Genomic DNA, 22,609 nt, shown 5'->3' on the forward strand with positions numbered 1-22,609 from the left:
GTGGCTCTTCTGACATGTGAATATACTCTTTACTCTTCCACTGCAACCCACCACAGCCCATATCTATGGATCCATTGTGTACAATGCTGATGTACATACGCAAATGGCTCCCCATGAAGACACTTGAAAATAACTGTGCTGCCCTCTACTGTTCACAAAGGAGTAGGCATGCAAACAGCAAACAAACTTGCTATTTAAGTTGTGTCTCTGAGCTGATAATATAAATGGACAGCTGCCAAGCGCTACAAACACCATTTCACTTTTATCAATAAGTGATTCAAAAGTACCTTTTTCATGGAAGTGCTATTTGATTCATTACTGAGATCCAACAATTCCTGGGGCTTAATACAGACAATATAATTATTATTTCTAATTGTTGTTATTTGGATTTTGTGTTCAAGTGTAACTGAAAGGACATGAACAGACATTTTGTACTTGTAGTTAGTTTGCAAATGTCAGGGCTACATGAGCCTTAAAGGTCAAATAGACGCAAATGGATGTCTTCCACACGACAACTCTGACATGTAGGAGGCAGCTGCCTGGAGAAATGTATTAATAAGGATTCTGAGACCCTGTCTAGGCTCAGTGAGAAGGAGTTCCATAATTGATTAGTAATATCTTCCAAGGAAGGGAAACTGAGATGACAGTACACAGACAACATTCTTGCCATCCCTGTGCTAGCCCCATTCACAAATTTTACAGACGAAGAAATTGAGGTCCGAAGATCTTGTCGAAGATCTCACTGCTGCTTGAAGTTAGGCTGGGTCAAGAGTTCAAGTATCCTATACTCTGGACCATTCTTGTCATTAGATGTAAGTTTCTTAGCTAGACCTCTAAGAAGAGTGCTCAAGAAATTCCAGCCTAAACTTCAGAAAGTAAAAATGATGTTCGTTCTCAACATAGCTTAAGATAATTCCTGATGAGCACTGATGTGCATGTCTTCTCCTTTTCATAGACTGAGAGCCTTTGTGAAAGGTATAGGCCCAGGCAAAGCTCCTTCATCTTACAATTGATCTTTCTGATGATTTGTTCATAAGGAAATAGAATTTCCCATTGTAGAGTCATTTCCATGGTTACCCATTGATTTCCTATAGGAAACATCCTGTTCACATGGCCATTATGTCTTTATTGTAGAGGGTAAATCACCTTCTGAGTTTTCACTTTATCTGCAACCTGAGGCATATAAAAATGAGCTCTGCAAAATTAGCAGAACAAGATAAATAAATGATTCATGTGAGTTGGTTTTGCATGAATAAGTGATTAATCCTCTCTTTCAAACTTGTTAGGAGAGAATGCAGAATTAATGTCATTCTATGCAAATAGAAGTCCACTTTTCTGAATTCTGACCTAATTATAGGTATTTGTTAAGTAAAATATATGTGAAATTTCTTGCAGTTAAAAAAGTCTGATAATACTGCTACTATAAATCAGGAACCAAATTTCTCTTTGTAAACCTGAACTGCAGATGCACATAGATGATACTGTGATTTACACTAAAGGTTCTTTCAAAACATCCTGTATTGTAGCATGCCAAAGGTAAATGACCTTAGTGGCCCAAAACAGGCCTTACCAGTGCTTGCCAAATAGCCCAACGTTTGACTTAAACCAAACTCCATGTGGCAGCCTTAGCAGTCTGAACTGACTACTCTCTTGGAAGCAACACATCCAGGATACCAGTGTCTTGACACAGTGAGAAATGACCACTCATTAAATCAGTAGAATACTCAAGAACCTAATGTCAACAGAATGAAAGTCCCTTAACTCAGGGGGAGGAGATGACAGACAGTTCTATCCTATAGAGATGTGCCTTGGCTCTGCCAGAGGCTCAGGTCTCTGCCTCCAAGAGCATTTCACCTGTAGCGGGGACTTTGAACATAATCTCAGATCCACCAAATAATTCTATACAAGTCATAAAATAAGACCGCTAGGAGAAAGAGGTCACCTTGGACTAGAAGATAGTCGAAAAAGACTTCTCGTGTAGGAAGTGAGAGTGTATTTTGACTGGCGGCCCTGAAGAAGCAGTGAGATTTGAATAGGTTTAAGTGGAAAATTACAGAGCTAATAGGTAGTGAGCATTTACTATTATGGGCTGGGTACTCTGCTAAACCCTTTACACTACCTTATATCATCCTCACAACTATCCAATGAAGTGAGTAAGCCACTATCATATCCTTTTATAGGTGAGAAAGCTAGGGTTAAACAACTAGTGTTGCAGAGCTGGTAGCAATGATTTCAATACAGACTGTCTCCTGACTCTGCAGTGGCAACCACACCATTCCAGGCAGAGGGGGAAGAAAGGAATAGACTCCATGGGGATGCAAATCACATAGCAAGAGAGTGACAGAGGGTAAATCGCTCAATCAAGAGATGAGTGGTATAGTTAGATTGAGGAAGGGCTGGGAAAACTGCATGATGATGGATTACAGAGATCTCTGAATGCCATTCTTTGTAGGTAAGACATGTGAGAACTGAACTCCAACTGAGAAAGTGCCAATTAATTCAGGTGGCAATGACCTGCGAGGTGGGGGAGGTCTTAATCACCAGAACACTAAATGCTCATTATCCAACCTTGTAATTGACAGCCTGGAAAAGTTAACAGCAAAAAACCAAGATCTGATCATGCTGTTAAGGAAAAGAAGAGAAAAGAAAGAAATAATCCTCTGATCTCTCCCAGACAACAAGTCTGTATTTCAGGTGTATGTTTTCCTATCTTCCTGTCCCCACTGGAGATAAAACGAACAAAAGGAAGAACAGATGGGACTAAAAGCAGAAGTTAGCTGATGAAAGAAAACAGCAAGGCTGGAGGAAGGGTATATAGAGGACTTAGAAGGAGAGCAAAGGATTTGGAAATGTAAGGTTATCTCCCCAGCTGAACTAAATACACTCTAGTGACTATTTTGCAATGTTAAGTGGCTTTATAAAGTATTGGTAGAGATTGGTGCCTAGGAATAATCACACAGATCTCTCAGCAGAAAGGTCACCTGACAGAACCAGGTCAGCTATAAGAATCTGAGGCATGTGCATCAACCCTTAGGTATAAAAAAATGCAGTACAGAGTCAGAGACTATTACTATACCTTCGACTGGTACATGTGGAAAATGAAACCGGAGAAGGTCAAGGGAAAGGGCATTGGACTGGGGATCAAGAAGGCGGTTAGTCCTCCTGAGAGAGGTTATGTGCATTTCCCCCAGGTGACAAGGTAAGTGGTAGAGTCCCCAGATCCTGTTTCCTGCCTCTTAGGAGAGCATGCTTTCTTCCATTCCCTCGAGCTCCAGAATGAGCCAGGCTTTTATGCAAAGCCTAGCTCTGCCACTTATTAGAGGTGTGAATTTAGGCAAGTTACTTTCCTCTTTGTCATCAGGATAAATAAAAGAAGTTCTTTGCTTTCAAACAGCTAATGTAAATCTGGCACAAATAGGTAGACAAGGTCAAACAGCAGGAGCCCTGCAACAGGCTTATCGTAATTATAAGTAAGGAGGTAGAATGTCCGTCCCACTTCAGCTAGGGAGGGATAAACCCCTCCCCCTTCTCTACAGCTTCCAGGCTGACTCTGGAATTGGTCTGTTTTGGGGGAAGGGCAGGAAATCAGGACAGCACCTTCAATATTAGATAATAATGTTTATTGATCACTCAGAGCTGTCTACTATACTTAGAGCTTTATACACACGATCTCATTCAATACCCCAATAATCCTGTGGATATTCGTCTCAGTTGTACAGATGAGTAAGTGACTTGCCCAAACCCCACTGGAACTGGGACCTGGGTCCAAACTACTGGCAAGCTGTTTCATGAACAACGATACTGCTGCAGCCTTCCTGGTGTTTTTGCTGTGACCAACCTCAGGACACTCCAGAGCAAACAGGAAGGTCTTACCAGTCCAAACATACATCTTAACTCCCAGGCACCATTGCCATTCCCTGTAGAGCAGAATTTTTGAATGCCAATTCAATACATTTTGTTGCATTCCACCAATTTTCCAGGCACTAGGGTGATATAGCGATTACAAAGAAATAAGAGGCACATTTCTGTCCTCAAGAAACTTACAGTGTGGCATGAAGATGACAAAGAAACAGATAACAGCAAATTAAAGCATTTTATTCCGAGATATATTTGAAAAGTACAGGCGTACAAAGGAGGGAGGAAGGAAGGGAACAGGGAAGGAAACATTGAGGGGTGACTATGGAAGAAAGGTAACAAGAGGTCTTTTAGCACTTACTATGTATCAGGCACTGTGCTAGGCTCTATATCACCTTACCTCTCAATTCTCCCAACACCACTGTAAATAACATTACTCCCCAAAGTCCCTACTCCAAACCCTGCAGAGGCTTTTCATCGCACTTAGAATGACCTGGTCCTCCATGATCTGGTTTCTTGCTTCCTCTCTGACCGTAAGTCCTACCACACACAACTCCTTCACTGTACCTTGAACATTCCAAGCTCCTTCCAACCTTACAGCCTTTGATACTCGTTCTTTCCACCTGAAATGCTCCCCCACCCCACAGATAGCCATGTGGCCTGCTTCTCTCCCTCTCCTCAACAGTGTTTCTACTCAAGTGTCACTTCCACAGGAGGCTCTCCCTGACTCTCCTAATAGTCCATCTCCCACCTTCACTCTCCGTCTCCTTGCTCTGCTTTCATTTTCCTCAAGGCACTGACGTTACCTAAGCTTGAACATGAGCTCCACGAGGGCAGTAATACATCCTGAGTCTAAAGAGTACCTGGCACGTAGCAAGCACTCAAGGAAAATATTATGAATGAGCTAAACAAGATAAGGAAACAGGGACTCAGAGAGATTAAGTTCCTCCACCAAGTCACACAGACAGATCTAGTGATTTCAGGGGCTTGTTATGAGGCTCACTCCTGCCTCAGGCCTTTGGCCTTGAAATTCTAGCTCTTCGCATAGCTGGCTCCTTCTTCTCTCTTTAGAAAGGCCTTCTGAGGTAACTCTATCTAAAAGCTCCCCCATCACCGCACACTGCCAGTCCCCTCTATCACACTGCTCTATCTCACATTCTTCACGACACTCACTACTCTGACGTTATCTCGTGGCTTGTTTACTTTCTATTACCTTCCCTACTAGAATGTAAGCGCCATGAGCACTGAGACCATATCTTCCTTGTTTGCTGGTCCACAGTGCAAGCACAGAATAGGCAACGGAAAATAAACCAGTAAAGGAAGAAGGTGTACCAAATGTAAAATAGATAGCTAGTGGGAAGCAGCCACATGGCAGAGGGAGATCAGCGCATTGCTTTGTGACCACCTAGAGGGGTGGGATAGGGAGGGTGGGAGGGAGACACAAGAGGGAGGGGATATGGGGATATATGTACATGTATAGCTGATTCACTTTGTTGTAAAGCAGAAACTAGCACACCACTGTAAAGCAATTATACTCCAATAAAGATGTTAAAAACAAACAAATAAATAAATAAATGAAAGAGGGTGTGCATGTACATCTCTTGGCACCATAAATGGCCCATAAGTGTTTACTAACTACTAATTATATATTTTTTTAGTAATAGAGATGATGAGAAGAGTAATACTAAGACTTTAACAGGCAAAGATCTCAGGAAAAGAGATTCAAAGCAAAAAGATAGTGTAAACAAAGGTGGTTTTTCTTAGCTTGTATTCCCAAGGTAGTTTTGCCCCGTAAGTCTGTGGTCTGGGTAAAAATCGTAGAAACTGGCCTCAGTGAAATCACAGAGGTTCAGGGAGATGCTTTCACTCTTTATGGGTCAAAAATATTGTTTCAACGAAGAGCATGGCTTTGGGCACCTTCTCACACAATTCCACATGTTTAAAAGACGTACAAATATTTCCGTTTCAGAATGGCACCCAATGTGCAGTTCAGTTTGGACTCAGTTTTGTAACTCTCTACTCCAAGCTGAGAGGAGAACAGTCTTCCCTCAGTATCCCCTGCGGATTGGTTCCAGGACCCCCACAATACCAAATGTGTGGATGCTCAGGTCCCTTAGGTAAAAATGGCATAGTCCAATCGGCCCTCCATATCCTCGGGTGCAGCCACAGATTCAACCAACTGCTGACGGAACTTGATCCAGAACCTGCAGATAGGGAGGGCTGAACTTACTTATTCTTGTGACAAACAGTTTGGCGAATTTATGAGTGATCATCCAGGAATGGCAGAAAGTAAAACAACAAGGGCAATAAAAGTGAAAATCCACAAGATGTGTAGCCTGAAACATACAAATTTTTAATTCATAATTTAAAACAAGAATTGATACTTCTAAAAGAAAACTGAAAGAGGTGATAAAATTGAAGTTCTAACATGGAGTAAAATGAATAAAGTGTTCATATGTCTTTAAGATTCCCTCACAGCCAACAGAGAGGGCAGGGTAACTTCCTGAGCCTAGAGTAAATCTTAACTTTATTTTGGAATTACTTAGGCAAAGCTGCTGTTGCCAAAAAGAATAATCCCTTTATACATACTATACCCAACACCCAGAGGCTCTAAAATCATTCCTTATAAAAATATATGAAGAGCTGAAGGATGTTGCAAAGAACAGTGGATGTGGGATAAAAACATCTGCATTCAAACCTGGGCTCTGAGTGTGTAAGACTGGAGGGACAGGACAGGAAGGCTGGGGTGTTGAATCTTGGCTCAAATACAAACTCCCCAGCTACCTACCTATCTCTCTTCTCTGTACCACTACAATTTCCCTTGAGACAGAGGTTTAACATGCCCAAGACTTGTCCTTGGAAGGCAGGCCTCCTAGGAAAGAAGTCAGCTTTCTGAAAAGTTCCATGGAAACTCATCAGTGGCCTATTGCTTAAGTCAATTAATCCTGGTCAATGATGGCAAGTCTTGGACCCCAGTCCCCCAATCATGCCAGCTTCCCCAGCCTGAATGCTGATGTGGCAAATCCTGCCAATAGCGTGCTAGGTCATATAGCTACAACCATAAGGCTTGGACTCTAGCCTGCTAATCACTCTAGGAGAGGGGCTGATGCTACTACCCCCAACCATAAAGGCTGAGTTAAGAGCATGTAGCTGGAGCCAACTCACAATGCTATCGTATTGTGACTGGCTACTAACTGCAGCAAGGGTGAACTGATGCCTCCCTAAAAATTCGGCTTAAGAGCCCCAAAGCCCAAGGATGGGAATCTCCCTCCCAGAATATGACTTCCAGGGCTTCCCTGGTGGCGCAGTGGTTGAGAGTCCGCCTGCAGATGCAGGGGACACGGGTTCGTGCCCCGGTCCGGGAAGATCCCACATGCCGTAGAGCGGCTGGGCCCGTGAGCCATGGCCGTTGAGCCTGCGCATCCGGAGCCTGTGCTCCGCAACGGGAGAGGCCACAGCAGTGAGAGGCCCGCGTACCGCAAAAAAAAAAAAAAAAAAAAAAAAAAAAAAGAATATGACTTCCAGCCATGCCAGATAGCTGTGTGCAACACCAGAATCTGATGAACAAAGAGAACTACACATCTCGTTCATGACTCTGTTAAGTTCTCCCCCAGGGCTGATATGTGTACAGTCTGACTATCTGCCCTGGTTCCCACAACACCTCCTCTATTGATAATGCATATCAAGGGAGGGAGAGTACTTCTTAATAACCATTTGGAGGTTGTGGAAATAGAAAGGGAAAGCATATGTATATATACATTTATTTACAGCTGAAGACTGGGTTAGTGTGTCTACCCATCTCCATAATAAATACTTATCAAATATCAGGCAATGTCCTGGATATTGGAGGAACGCAAAGAATAGTCGTAGTCATGCCAATCTTGCTCTCAAAGAGTTTAGGTTCTTGTAGGAGATATAAGATAGATACATAGAAAATTCCAATATAGAATAGAAAATTATTAGTGTCACCAAAAAAGTACAGTTTAAATGTCACAGTAGTTCAGGAAGGAAGATATTGTGGAAGTGATGACATTTAAGCCAGAAGAATGGCATTAACAGACAGAGAAAATGGCATAAGCCAAGACAGAGAGGAGAAGGTGAAGACTGACTGGAGTACAGGGCATATTTGGGGAAGCTAGGGAATATGGATGGAAAGGTCATCTATCAGAGGGTTTAACCACTAGACTAGGAATATAAACTTTATTCTGAAGACCAAGAGGAGCCACTCAAAGATGATGACCCCTCAGAGCTCTTGTCAGAGGAATTCCAGAGGCAAGAGGTCACCCTACCAGATGACCTCTGATGGCTCTCCTCCCTCTCATATCCCCTGAGTTTCTAGATTCCTGCTGAAGAAGAAATAATCCTTCAATTTAGACATGGCCACATCGGCTGTGTTAGGGCTTGGAGTGTCGGAAAGCTACTAAATGCCTTATGAAAGCACTGGCTATATCGCAGGTCATATAGAGAGAGCAAAGTTGAAGCAACTAAAGGGAATAGAAAACCCAAGCCAGAGGGGGCTCTTCTCTTCCTGGTGATCCCCTTGGGCAAGAAGTCAGTTCAGAGATTCAGAGACATCATCAGCTTGTTTTCTCACAATTTCTCAGCAGGGAAGTAATATTTTTCCTCTTTACCTCACTGTTTGACACATAAGTGGTACTCCCTCCCAACATCTGATAGTTGCATTAAATAGCTGAAGGGAAAATAACTATTGTGGGCTAGACGGAATAACCTAAACTCTAGGCATCCTTATCCTGATTAAATCCATTTACAGTGAACTCGAGCCAAGTGAAGCAACTATTTACAGAGCAACTAGAAAGAACTTGCGGGATTCACTGAACTGGAATTTGCTGTGCTGAGCTGATTCTACAATACTGTGATTACAAAACCACAAAGCTTGACCAAGGAAAGATTCATGTGTTTAATGACCTTGTATCTGAAATCACACTCAGTCTGAAATCTCCTTCCTTTCCTACTACAGGAATTAGCTAACTATATTGCTTTACTTATACAATTTTGTGTCTAAATACTATGACTACTGTCAAGTGTGGTTTCTAGAAATTTATTATGAAGAAACAGACAAATATGCAAAGATGCATGCAGAAGGATGTTCATTGCAGCATTTCGTAAAATACTGAAAGACTGGAAACAATATAAATATCCAACAGGAGAGACTTGTTTAAGTAAAGTACAGTCACAAAATGAACTACCAGCCAGCCAATAAAAAGAATAAATTAGATGTACTAACAAGAGAAGATGTCCATGTGTCCCTTAAATATTGCTCAGAAAAATAAATAGGATGCAAACAGTATGTATAACATAATCTAATTTTTAAATATATATATGTTTATATATAAATACACATTTATATAATTTAAATGTATATATAAATGTGTATATAAATATGTAAGGTATATATGCAAGATCAATGTATGAAAATATATATATAGCATATATATATGTACATATATATCACAGTGAATGAGATATATTTATAGATAGATAGATAGAGAGATGTAATTATATATACAAGAGTATGAGAGAAAGAAGAGCCTAAAAATCATGAACCAAATTAACAAGTTAACAGTGATTGTTTCTAGGGGTTTGATATCATGGAGAATCCTCATTTTCTACTTAAGTGTACTTCTGAATGGATTGAATTTTGTTACAATAAGCATATATTATTTTTACAATCAGAGAAAGGATATTTCTATCAGAAAAGGAAGATAGAAAATGAGACTTCATTAACTTTTCCAGATGTAAATATTACTTATATTACAGATAATTTTTAAATCTCTTTAAGTGTACTGAAAATAAAGGGTGGAATAAAATAAGCCACCTGGTATACTGAAAAGAATACTGGACGTAAATTTCAAAGTCTTCAGTTATGCATCCTAGCTCTCCATTTTCTCTCTCCAAACCACAGCTTCTTTATTTATAAAATAAGTGGCTATATTTACTGGCTCTCAAAGTCCCTCCAAGCAGTAACATTTCATTATGCTAACTGGAAATAAACATTCCAGGATTCAATCCTCCCTTATTAGAAATGGCCTGCAATGAGCGCTACAAAACTGCTGTAATTCAAAGACAGGTGGGAGTGGTCCCAAGCCTTTGGAAGAGCTGGGTTACATAATGGAATACATTTCAATCTTAGATCCCCAAATAACAAGCACATTCTAGCTGACTAAGCAACAAATGTGAGGGAAAAGGGAACAAGGCCTTTTTGTGACTTGCAGTCAGAATTTCTGCCAATAATTCTATAATGACTCCCTACATACAAACACACACACACACACACACACACACACACACACACACACACACACACACGCCATTTTTAGAGACGAAATTTACTCCAGAGACGTAAAGGGGACCTTCACAAAATCTCACAGTTAATGAGAAGACAATGCAGGACTACAAACGTGTAATCATATCTAGACTGAGTGTAATACGCTTTAGACCTCACAGCCCACATCTGATGAGTCTCTTTGTAATACCTCCCACTGCTCAGTTTACTCCTCTGAAACTGTAACAGATTAAAAGGGAAAGATTCTTTAAAAAGGATGATTTCCATTTCCCTTTTCCCACCCTTATACATAGGCACGCTGACATATACCTACCATCTATTTTGAGGCTACAGTCACACTCAAGGTGTGGATCTGAGTTACCCTACCCACTTCCAAGGAACCAAACAAACTTTAAGATGGAAGATAAATTTAAAAGGGTCAACTTAGAAGCATAAAGCGACTGTGTTTAATAGAAAGATCACAAAACTAGGAAATGAAAGACCTAGGTTCAAATCCTAGTTCTGTTACTTGGTTGCTGTAGGACCTTGATCAAGCTAGTTAAGATTTCTAGGCCTCAGTTCTCATCTGTATAATTTGGAAACCATTCATTCATTTATTCAACAAATATCTGAGCGCCCACATGTGCCAGCCATGGTACTAGATGTAGAGGATACAATGTTGGGCCAAACCAGATGCAGCTAGTCCTTCTTCTCACGGAATTTGTAGTCTAGAAGGAGAGTTGAACATTAAATAATCATACAAATAAGTGGATGAGGATTAGAAGACAAACAATGATCATTTCAGAGCATATAACAGAAGTACCTGACCTAGTCTTGAGCAAGTGATACTTCAACTTGTATTTGATGAACGAGTAGTCATTATTTTGGTGAAAGGAGGGGGGAGAAAGAGGAAGTATATTCCAGGAATAGGAAGCACTATGTTCAAAGGCCCTGTGGTAGCAGAAAGCATAGATGGTTTGAGGAACTAAAAGAAGGCAATGAAAATGGCTATTGAAAAGTTTTAAGCATGAGAGTGAATGTCACAGGGTAGTTGTGAGATGATATGAAACAGGGCATAGAACATTGCTTTAATGATTAAAGCACAAGATATGATAGATGTTAATAGGAGGAAAAAGTACACAATCATTTGAAACAACTCTCCCCCCAACTCAAAGGCATTATCAGAATACTAGCTGATATTGCTCAGTGACTAGGGTACTTTGCCAATAAAGGCAAGAATGGAATATAACAGCACCGCAGTAACTTTTTTTCAAGTTAAAAATCTTCCAGCAAAAGATATAAGGTTCACCATGTTTAAAATCTTCCAGCAAAAGATATAAGGTTCACCATGTTTAAAAGAAGGGTCTGACTTTAGGGAAAGCAAATGACAGGATTTGTCAGAAGCCTCCACTGCAGAGCCACCAATGAACGCTAACCCAGTTTGATACAGTAGAGATGAAACACCAGAACAGCAGCCACCCAGGTTGCGATCAAATGCAGCTGCTTGGAAACAATTCAAAACGCAGTCACCTGACTTCCTGAACTCCTGAGTCAAGTTCCAACCAAAGAAATTATAAGCTGACTTTGCCACAAGTAAAATTTCTACTAAAATAAAATAAAATGGGTATTTTATTTTGAACTTAAATGAAACTTCAAGAAAAGTAACAGAATTGGTGGGTCTTTTTTCTTCCTTAAGAACACTGCTGGGGAATTTACTAATAGACTTATAAATAAGGGCGATAGAATGTCAACCCTGATAAGGATATTAATTAAATGAAAATTGACTGTTGACATTTCTGGCAACAAGCTAGTAGATCAAGCACAAACCCAAAGGAAGACAGAAGGTCAAGGTGATATTACACGTGCCAGAAAATAAGTTAAAAGTTTCTGAATAAGCTAAGACATGAAGTTGCAGACCTGTGGACTTTTTTGCTTATAAAAAGTCTAAAATAGAACCATCTAAAACTTAAGTGGTAAGGAATTTGCCAGAAACATATTAGATACCAATCAGCATGACTTAATATAGAATAGGCCAATGTAAATTTTCTTCTTTAACAAAGCAGCAGATCATAAAAATAAAGGAAACAAGGATATGCAATCTATCACAACTTTAGCAATCTTCTGAGTTCTACCATGCAATACCTAGTACCATGTAAGGGGAAATATAATGAAGTGGCTAGAAGGTTATAGCCAAAGAGTGGTTAACGCATCAGAATAAATTATAGGAGTATTAAAGATTTAAATATACAAAAAAATCAAATCATTAAAAAGGAATTGAATATTTATTAAATCTTTGGAAAGGGCAATTAGAAGCAATTTAAAAAACATAAAGGAAAATAAAAAAGGAAAAGGACTTACTACATCACCATCAAATGAACACACTTCCAAATACAAAAACCAAACAAACAAATCCAAAATAGAGACAAATAACAGATTGGGGAAAACACTGGCAAATAATATGGTAGACACCAGATTAGCATTTTTTAGTACACAGCAAGGTCACCAAGATACCAATGGAAAAACAAGTAAAGAATGATGAAGACAAATTAAGGTCTGGTTTCTAATGCAGTTTTGTTTGGGTCATTGCTTTGATTCCTATGTATATTTGTTACCTATTGTCATATAACAAATTACCTCAAAATTTAACAGCTTAAAATACTAAACATTTATTACCTCATGATTCCTGTGAATTAGAAATTTAGAAGCAGCTTAGTTGACTGGAGCAGCAGTCATCTGAAGCCTTGACTGGGGCTGGAGGATCCATTTCTAAGACGGCTCACGTGCATGGATGTCGGCAGGAGACCTCAGTCTCACTTCTCCACAGGTTGCCTGAGTATCCTCTCAACATGGCAGCTGACTTCCCCCTTAGTGAATGATCCAAGAAAGAACAAGAGAGAAGCCACAATGTATTTTATGATACAGCCTCATAAGTCACACTCTGTCACTTTCATAACATCTTACTGGTTACATGGGTCAGTCCCATCCAATGTGGGAGAAGACAAACTAGGGCTTAAAAGTCATAATACTGCCCAATAATACTGATTAATAATAGAAAATGGAAATCTTTCCTTCATCCACTAAACATCTATTGAATATCTACAATGTGCTATCCAGAATACTAAGTGCCACCTTGGTAAAATCCATGCAAAACAGTTGATCTCAGTCACAAATTACTCTAGCAATAGTAGTACATTTCAAAGCTGAGCAAGAGTGAGAAATGTAGTTTTCAAGTGGCCCAAATTCTGTGGGCCACTGCACCAGTGGGAATCTCAAAACTCTATTCAATGGCCAGAGAGCTGTCCATCAATGTCAAAATACTTCTGTCTAACACTACAACTGTCCCAAGCATGTCAACACAAATTTCCAAACAGAGTCAGTAGCTTTCTAGCCAGGATCAACACAAGAATCATCAACTAATGTTTGAAAGGCTTAGATCTGAAGCTTGTAGAAAGTCTCAAGATTGTTTCAAATCTAACTCATAAGCCTTCCTGAAGGTCTAAAACTCCATCCTATGTACCAAAGATGATACTTTTAGTCCACTAACCCTAGAGTATGCATTTTGCTTTGTCTACTATCCAATCAACAAATATTTGTGGAATAACTGTTAGATAGCAGGCACTGTACTAGCTCTGGGGAAATACACACTGTCTTCATGGGAGAGATAGGCAGTAAGCAAGCAAACAAACTAAATAATATAGCTTGTTGGACTCTGGCGACGAAACCCTTAAATAGCAGACACTCCTCATAAACCAAAATTGGATTGTTCTTTTGGGGATCTTTGCAAAGTCTGACCATGTCCAAGTAGATCAAAAAATATGGAAAGCTTTAGTGAATGCACAAACATCTCTCTTTCTATGAGGAATGTTCTCAGTTAAGGAACGCTTCACTTGGAAAGTCTTTTTGCCCTTTAAATATTCCATTGCTTTATAGAGACCTTGCTTTCTAAGATTCCAGATCTGCTAATGATATAATCAATAATAATAATTATTGTACAGTATTTGCAGTTTGGAATATATTTTTTTATAAATATTATCTCATTTAAAAAATAATAATACAACTTATTATGCTGTACTAATACAGCATATTAAGCATTATGAAAATGCTTGGCAAGAGCTTGGACCTATCAGATGACAGTCTGGCTGAAACAGGGGAAAAGGGGAGCGTTCCTCAAAATGACGTAATAGAGCTATGGGAAAGAAGCCAACCTATACAGTGCCTTAAGGCCCAAGGCAGGAGTTTACGTTTTAGGCTACATGCAGTGGGAAACTAGTGAATGATTTTCATCAGGCAAGTGACAAGGTCAGATTTAAATTTGTAGTTTGTGGAATGCTGTACTATACCCATGTAGTCATGTGATAACTGCTAAAGAGTGAGTAGGTCAGTCAAGGGCCAAGAAATCAGGCAACCTGTCTTGGCCCATATAGAGACCCAGACCCTTGGCCTTATTGTCATTAGAACAGTGCCATTTACCCTAGGCACTGAAATAAATGCAGCTATTTCTGCTGATGGTTAGTTTCTCCTCATTTACTGAAAGTGAAAGGTCTTCTCTTCATGATTCATTCACAAGTCCTGCTGATCCTCCTAATTAAAAAGTTTTCAAACAAGTTGATACATTAGTTATTATGAGCCCAGACACACCAGGCATAAATCCTTTCTGCCACCCATATGCATGCCAGGAGTTCACTGCTGTATCTTTCATCATTATGAGGGAGATTCTTCAATAAAATTTGCATGACACCATCTGCCACGTTCTCCTCTCAACTCTTTTGGTGGGGTGACTGCTCAGTGATTATGAATATCATATCTGGCGTCTTAAAAAAAAAAAACCCTAACAGAGACTCAAGGGGAAAAAAGAGTCGTAAGACTTATCAACTGGGAAGTGCCATGGAGCACAGACGTAGGAATGCACCGTGGGCTACGCCTTTTTACACCACAGTCAATAACGCAGTAAGAAATAAACTGAATCTGTAGTCATCTTAGGTTTCAGAAAATTAACTGGCTCATTCTTGCATCCTTTTTAACTATTGCACCTTTTCATCAGTATAACTGGTTATAAAGGCGGAATGGGAAATTCTGAAAATTAAGCTGTCTCTCCACTTACGTTAAACCTGTTTATCCAAGGACAAGACTTTGAGGTTCAATCTCCTCTGAGGTAACTTCTCTAATTAATCCAATAACATGATTTATTCACATTATGTGATATTATATGTGGCCTCTGGCACAAAGCCACTAGCAAATAGGCATGTATCTTATTTGGGTTTTCCATTTCCCACACCACGTCCCACGCAATTAAAAAACAAAAAAACAAACCCACTGAGATAAGGACTTGGGTGCAAAGAATTTACTTTGGAAATACAGGGAGCAGCAGTTATGAAATAGAGAAAATAAGATACAGAAGTAGGAAAAAGGGGGTGCTGATAACCACTGTGGGCAACTGATGCTCAATGAATCTGGGGACTGATTCTTGAGAGACCACAGAGAATGCACCTAAGAATTTCCTCTGAAGGACAAGAGGCTGAGGCATTTATCCTATTTTCCACTGGCTGAGGTTTGCCACTGGAGTCATTAACTCCATGCTGTTCTGTCCTGGCCAAAAAGTGGACTAAGAGAGCTTCAGGGACTTCAAAAACAGCCCTAAGGCAGAAGAGCCGAGAGAAGTGGATGGCTCTTCAGGTAGGATGTGGTCAGCTTACATGGGAACTGTCCAGCACAGCTGCAGCTGAGATTCATGGTGGATCAAGAGAATGTGGCACAGGACACAAAAATATCTGCTACAGCACAGAAGGGCTGTTGCCAGTGATAACACTGAAAGGGTGAACAATCGTATCTCTTAATTCTTAGTGCTAGAGAGGGACTAACTGATCAGCTAGCTGAGTCTGAGAATTGCCTGACAAGTATTAAATGAGCACCTATTGAACACTATCTGAACAGTATGGGGAAATACAGATGTTAAAGGCAAGGTGCCCAACTCCCAAGGAGTTTACAATTTGGTAGGGATTATCAACAGTCACAAACAAACTAATATGTAACTGCTGGTTCTGACTATAAAGGCACAAAAAGTGAAAAACAGTACCATGAAGTGATTAAAAAAACGCACTCTGGAGTCAGATAGACCTAGGTGTACATCTAAGCCAGGATGTGCTGTGTGACCATGGACAAGCTGCTGCTTACTCTCTCTGTGTCATAATTTGTTTATCTAAAAATTAGGAAAAACAATAGTATCAGCTTCATGGGGTGGCTGTGAGAATTAAACATATGTAAAGCACTAATCACAGCCTGGCACATAAGTATTGGGTAAATATTGGTTATTTTCATGAAAGTTGAGTAGAAATTTAATAGAATGAGATTTCAAGAAGAGAAAAAGGATCTCATCTCCATACCAGACACTTTCTCTTTCTTAAATATAGATTTTCCACAGCTCCTGCTCTAGCACCATTTTACCTTTGTTAGATGCTACACTATCTAAGGAACTACTTATATTAAGACCAGAAGACAGTAATTTTAAGGTGCATAAATATAGCACAAGATGTATGGGCTTTAGAGCAATACTAACCTAAGTTCAATCCATACATTATGTCACTGCATGATTTTGGATAAATCTAAGTGCCCACCATTCAGTTGTATCATCTATAAAATGTGAATGACATTATCTGCTCATAGGGCCACTGTGAACTTTAAATGAGAGTATCTCTAAAGGGTTCACAACACATTTTATACCCTGAAAAGTGTTGATCGTTACTAGTCACTATTCATTCAGTGGATGCTTACGAGGCACCTATTATCTGTACCAGCTTCTGGGGAATAAAAAGAGAAGGGCATGAATAAGGTGCCCTTATTATTTTGACTTTTCAACAGTCAAAAGCCTTACAGGTTAATGTTAATACTTAAACAAACCTGGCCATTTAATGGTATTCAAATTAGTAAGTTACCCTAATATCTATTCCTATTATCCTAATATCAAAGGGAAGGAGGGAGTAAGGGAAGGAGGGAGAGAGGGAGGGAAGGAGAGAGGGAGAGAAGAAACTAAGCTAGTTAGCTCTGAGACAGGGTTCCTGGAAATACAGGATAATGAGATCTACCTAAATTCATAACCTCTCCAAGGGTAATTAAAAGCCCACAAAGTGAACCAAACTCAGAGAAGTTTCCTCTAACACAGGGCTAAGAATGTATAAGGCTAACCTATCCACCCTGGACTTGGAACACATAAAAATGTTGCTCTTCCCCAGTCTTTCAATCCAGGTGAAACCAGGATGAAATATCCATTAATGACAGCCAGGAATGGAGGTGATGTCATAATGTTGAGTAGAGAGGAAAAAAAGAACAAGGTGAGGGTAAGGATTGCTCTACCAGCTACATTGCACATAAGGCCTCACCTATTTCTTAAGTCACTGCCTTGCAAAGCTGTAATGGGGGCTCGTCAGAGAGGAGGATCTAGGATGGTATCCCAATTTTTTTTTATCTCAAGAATACGTCTCAGGATGAGTGTGATCTTTACAGGGCTATACTCCTCCTTGGCTCAATAATGTTCCTTCTTAAAATTTGCAGAACACTTTATAGTTCACAAACCACTTTAATATCCATTATCTCACTTAATTCTCACAAAACTCTGTGTGATGTGAGCCTTTTAATTTCCATTTCATAGATGAACAATCTGAGACTTGCAAAGCTTATGCAACCTGTTTGAGGTCCTATACCGAAATGCAAAAGAGCTCAGACTAAAACGCAAGTCTTCTGGTCCCATTTCCTAGTCATTTGTCACACTTGCATGGACCTCTGAGGAAAGGGAAGGTGAAATCAATGGAACCGGAAAGAAGTGACAACAGGAAGCAATGTGTCCTCAGAGACCTTGAGGGATCTCCCTCAAATAAGAATTCCTAACTAAAGAACTGGTGACTCCAACTCTATGCCGTCACTCCAGGCAGTTAGAAGTGAAATCCTTATGAGTGTGAAGCTTACTCCATGAAGAGCACCATTACAGCCAAGACAGTAGAATTCATTTGAAACTAATTGGTGAGTAATGAAGTTGCTAAGGGTTATGAGCCTTGCACTAACACTAATACAGAGGTACAGTGTCAACAATAAAACTGTAACCACTCGCAAAATGAGCCTTCTGTGGAGAAAGGGCAGGTCTTTTCCCTTGGCCTAGAGGCAAAAACTGCATTAGACAATTTCAAGAATGATAAGATCACTTTCTTTTGCATGGTCCTAAATAGTGAATAGAAAGAACAGCTTCATCCTTAGAAATAACTGATTGTTTGATATTGGGACAAGGAAAAAAGTATGTAATTCTCTAGTTAAAATTTCAAGCATTTAAGAAAGTGGGTATGTCTATATAATATCCTTCAAAGCATGCCCAGAGACAAAAAGAAAATACAGAGCCCTTTGCATCCAAGCTTGCACATGCAATTGTCTGCTACCACAGAAGAGTGACAAAGAAATTGTGATTTTTAAGCAGGAAAGGACTGGCCCCAGTGGACCTGTCAGAACACATTATCCTCCTATGCAACTCCCAGATAGCTGAATGAATCAATCTATTGAGTGATGAGGAAAATCTACTGCAAAACAACTATTTTGGTTCTTGCTTGTTTGATATTGAGTTGTTCTTAATTGTATTTTTTTACAGGTTTTTAAATTTTTTTTATTAATTTACTTATTTTTGGCTGCACTGGGTCTTTGCTGCTGTGCACAGGCTTTCTTTAGTTGCAGTGAGCAAAGGCTACTCTTCACTGCGGTACATGGGCTTCTCATTGCGGTGGCTTCTCTTGTTGTGGAGCATGGGCTCTAGGTGCGCAGGCTCAGTAGTTGTGCCCCACAGGCTCCGTAGCTGTGGCTCACGGGCTCTAGAGTGCAGGCTCAGTAGTTGCTCCGCGGCATGTGGGATCTTCTGGGACCAGGGCTTGAACCCATGTCCCCTGCTTTGGCAGGCGGATTCTTCACCACTGCGCCACCAGGGAAGCCCCCTTAATTGTACTGACTAAGAGAAACAATTTTTTCCAGAGGTCAGTCCTGGACAGTGCTAGCACGCCCCAGCACCTGCTCCCCACACCCCCTGCCGAGAAGGACCTCGTCTTCACATCGACTCTAGAGCCTCACTGTCAAACACAGTGCCATGAGCCACACACAGCTATGGAGCACTAAAATATGGCTGGTCCAAGTGGTACATGTGGTAAGTGTAAACTACACACCAGATTTTGAAGACTTAGCATAAAAATAATGTAAGATATCTCATCAATAATTTCTATATTGATTACTTGTTAAAATAACATTTTGGATATATCAGCTTAACTAAAATAGATTATGGATATATTGTTAAAATTAATTTCACTCGTTTCCTTACACTTTTTAAAATTTGGCTACTAGAAAATGTAAAATTACAAATGTAGCTTACTTGTGTGAATTGCATTATATTTTTACAGGACTGTGCTGCTCCAGAGGGTCTGCTACCACAGAAGAGTGCTTAGTCTCAAAAAACTCTATCAAACCCTTTAGGTAAGTTTAATAGGAGAAGGTATAATGCCATGTTTTAATACGCCTGAGTTCAGGTAATTTGCAAGTGGCTTACTTGCCCTCTAATATACTTTGAAAATAAAAGGATACAAAACATTGTGTTTGCTTGCCTGGCTGTTTCAGGCAGCTGGAGATTTCATTGGCTCCAGCAGGAACAGTGTCTGTTTAATTGATCTGTAGAGATTCAACATTGCATGATGGGACATGTGGGTGTTTAACTGTAACACTTGAGAATGCTCTAGCTCAGCTGTTATAATGTGGTGCTGAGGGGTCTAAGGTTAAGGGTTCAATCCCCATCCAGACACACTTAGCTCAGCTTTTTGTGAACAAGGAATGCACTCCCCAACTAAGCTTGCTTTCTTGCAAATGTTTATGCTTGGTGAAATAGGGACCAGTAAACACTGGTACTGCACACCCCATCATCACAAGCAAACTGGCATCTGACCAATTTAAAACAAAACAAAACAAAACATCATCACTACTATAAAAAGCAGTCCAGTTTCATCCTTTGGGAGCAGTGCATCACCTGTCCCACTTTTTCATATAGAGGAAAGCACATTATTCCCCTTTGTTAAAAAAGAGGGGGTTTTAAAAATGCATATGCTATAAGTTTCAAAAGCCAAGCAAAGGCAAAAACTTAGAAATATTGCGTCTTTTCCCTCATTTGTTTCTGGGAAAATTATTCTCAAGGTACCAAAGGTCCCAAGCTAAATCCTATCCATCTAGCAGATTTAGAAGATTGTAGTGGAAAACATGTACTTGTATACTGTGCCTTCATACTAGTTTTCAAAACTTTACTATTAAACAACTCATTATATTAGATTCTTGCATGACTTTTGTCACTCAAATTGCCAAGAGGTGGAAGCCAACAGTGCTATGTAATAGAAACTGGAATCCAGAGATCCAGATCACAGGCCTGGCTCTTCACTGATGGCTGTGTGGCCTGGGACAATTCATTTCCCTCTCTGGTTCTGAGTGCCCCCCACCCCATAAAAGCAGAGTTTGGACTGACATCTAGTCTTATCCTACTATTCCAAAGCACCTGACTGATCATCTTTAAGAGCCTAATCAGATATTAACTTTTCTCAAATCCATTTTTTTTCTGTCCGTTTTCCAGATCAATAGAGGTGACACCTCATGAATTAGACTGACCTTCATTTTTAACAGCTGTGCCAGACAGCTTCAGAATAGGCTCCTGTCTCCAGTGGCTTTTGCACCTGTGATATGGCTGGCTTGAGCTCTCTGTTTTCTGCCTGCTCTGGCAGCAGGCTGGAAGTGAGAGCAGTACCTACGTTGTTGTCTTAGCTTCCTATCCCTGATGACTGAGCCAGGCGATACCTAAGGGCCTTGTCAACAGATGAGGCTGTCTCTCCCTCTCCTTGGCTCAAAATATAGTTCTGGAAATTACCTTGGCTGGATCTAGCTAAAGATCTGCCTACCAAAGTAAAGGGTGACCTTTTATTAAACACCAACCAACAAGAAGGCTAGAATAAAGTGGTCCTATCATAACTTGCCAACATTAATAAATGCATAGAATTTGGACACAGATGCTAAAATAGTCATAAAAGATAACATTGATTGACACTTACTATAGACTAGACACTGTTAAGTAGTGTACATGGATTTCTAATGTAACATTTATAGCATCTCTATGTAATGTAACAGGTACTTTTACCATTATTACTATTATTGCCATTTTACAAATGTGGAAACTGAGGTTTAGAGAGACAAAGTAACATTCCCATAGACTCACAGCTACTAAGTGACAGAGGTGGGATTTGAATACAGCTAGATCTGTTTAATTCTAGAGCTCAAAGAAATGAGCTTTACCATCAGAATAGTTTTCTGAAGCTGATTTTGATCTAAAAATTCAAATTAGGGATGTCTGACTTGATCATTTCTTCTGACTGAGATGCCTAAACATCTTAAATAGTTGTGCATTAGCTCAAGTCCCTTGAGAAGCAGGTGCCAAGGCAGATCAGACATCACTATTTATTTCTAAGATTCCTTCCACTCCTGGGTTTTTTTTCCCCCTTCCTTTTCAGAAAAAGGCTGGCAGGAAGAGGCACACACAAGCCTCATCAGGGAGCAGGCAATTCACAAATTTCTACAGTTCATATTCAGTACCAGTAGGCATGAGAGAGTACAACTTTCTCAGGTACATCCTTGAAAATCTCCTTAGAAGGAACTGAGAGACCTAGGACATTTCTGCATTTATGCTCATCTAACTATTTTTATCCTTAGCTAAATTCATTCAATGTCTGCCCTTCCTTCCAAAGGTAATACAGATCACACCACAGTACCATGGAACATAAATCATTCTGAATAGAACTCTGTTTCTGGGGCACATCATCATATACTCAGGGGATCAACCTTTAAAAACTACCCACCAGTGCATATTTCAGTGGTCTACTCCAATACCTACAACCTGACACCATTTTCCAACACCACCGCATTTTTCTCAGCTTTCCAGAACTACCTTTGGAATCTCATCTTGTAGGAGGGAGCGTATAAAGAACAGATCATAAGAAATCATGTTTCCAGCAGCTCAAGGGAAACAGCTAAGAGGAAAGCATGAAGCTTATTAATAAGCCCCCAACATCCAGATCTGACTGCTTTAGATCTGCCAAGTTAACTAGAACCTTATTGGGTATCCTGGTCTCCTCCACTCTATTTCTCAGGTTAAGGACACATCTCTGAGTCTCCCACTAAGCTGAGGCTGATTTATCAGGTGGTGCCTGCCAAAAGCCTATGGCTCATGTGAAAAATGATCGAGGACGGCTTAGACAATTTCTCCCGCAATTTCACCACACTCCAAACCTATCAGACCTGGACTCTCATGTAGAGAGGCAGCTGGTGTACTGGAAGAAGGTTTCACTAATAATAACAGCCACTAACTACTCACTACATGCCAGGCATTTTATGTACATTATGTCCATCCTGCTGACAATCTAAGGAAGCAGG

General features: G+C 40.1%; 1 protein-coding gene across 3 annotated transcripts in view; it reads right to left on the bottom strand.

The window, feature by feature from the left end:
• The window catches only part of SUMF1 (sulfatase modifying factor 1), a 451,940-nt gene that overhangs the window by 57,625 nt on the left and 371,706 nt on the right, over positions 1–22,609 (bottom strand). For 2 of the 3 annotated variants that reach the window (XR_003435893.1, XR_003435891.1), the window contains one exon: positions 12,812–13,002. The gene's annotated coding sequence lies outside the window, so the exon portion shown is untranslated. Of the gene's footprint in view, positions 1–12,721; positions 13,003–22,609 lie in introns of those variants that run through there. The other variant, XR_003435892.1, reaches the window with a different exon arrangement.

The sequence above is a fragment of the Aethalodelphis obliquidens genome, unplaced genomic scaffold, assembly GCF_003676395.1.
Source record: "Aethalodelphis obliquidens isolate GAN/ISIS:26980383/991018 unplaced genomic scaffold, ASM367639v1 scaffold22, whole genome shotgun sequence".
In the NCBI taxonomy this organism is placed as follows: Eukaryota; Metazoa; Chordata; class Mammalia; order Artiodactyla; family Delphinidae; genus Aethalodelphis; species Aethalodelphis obliquidens.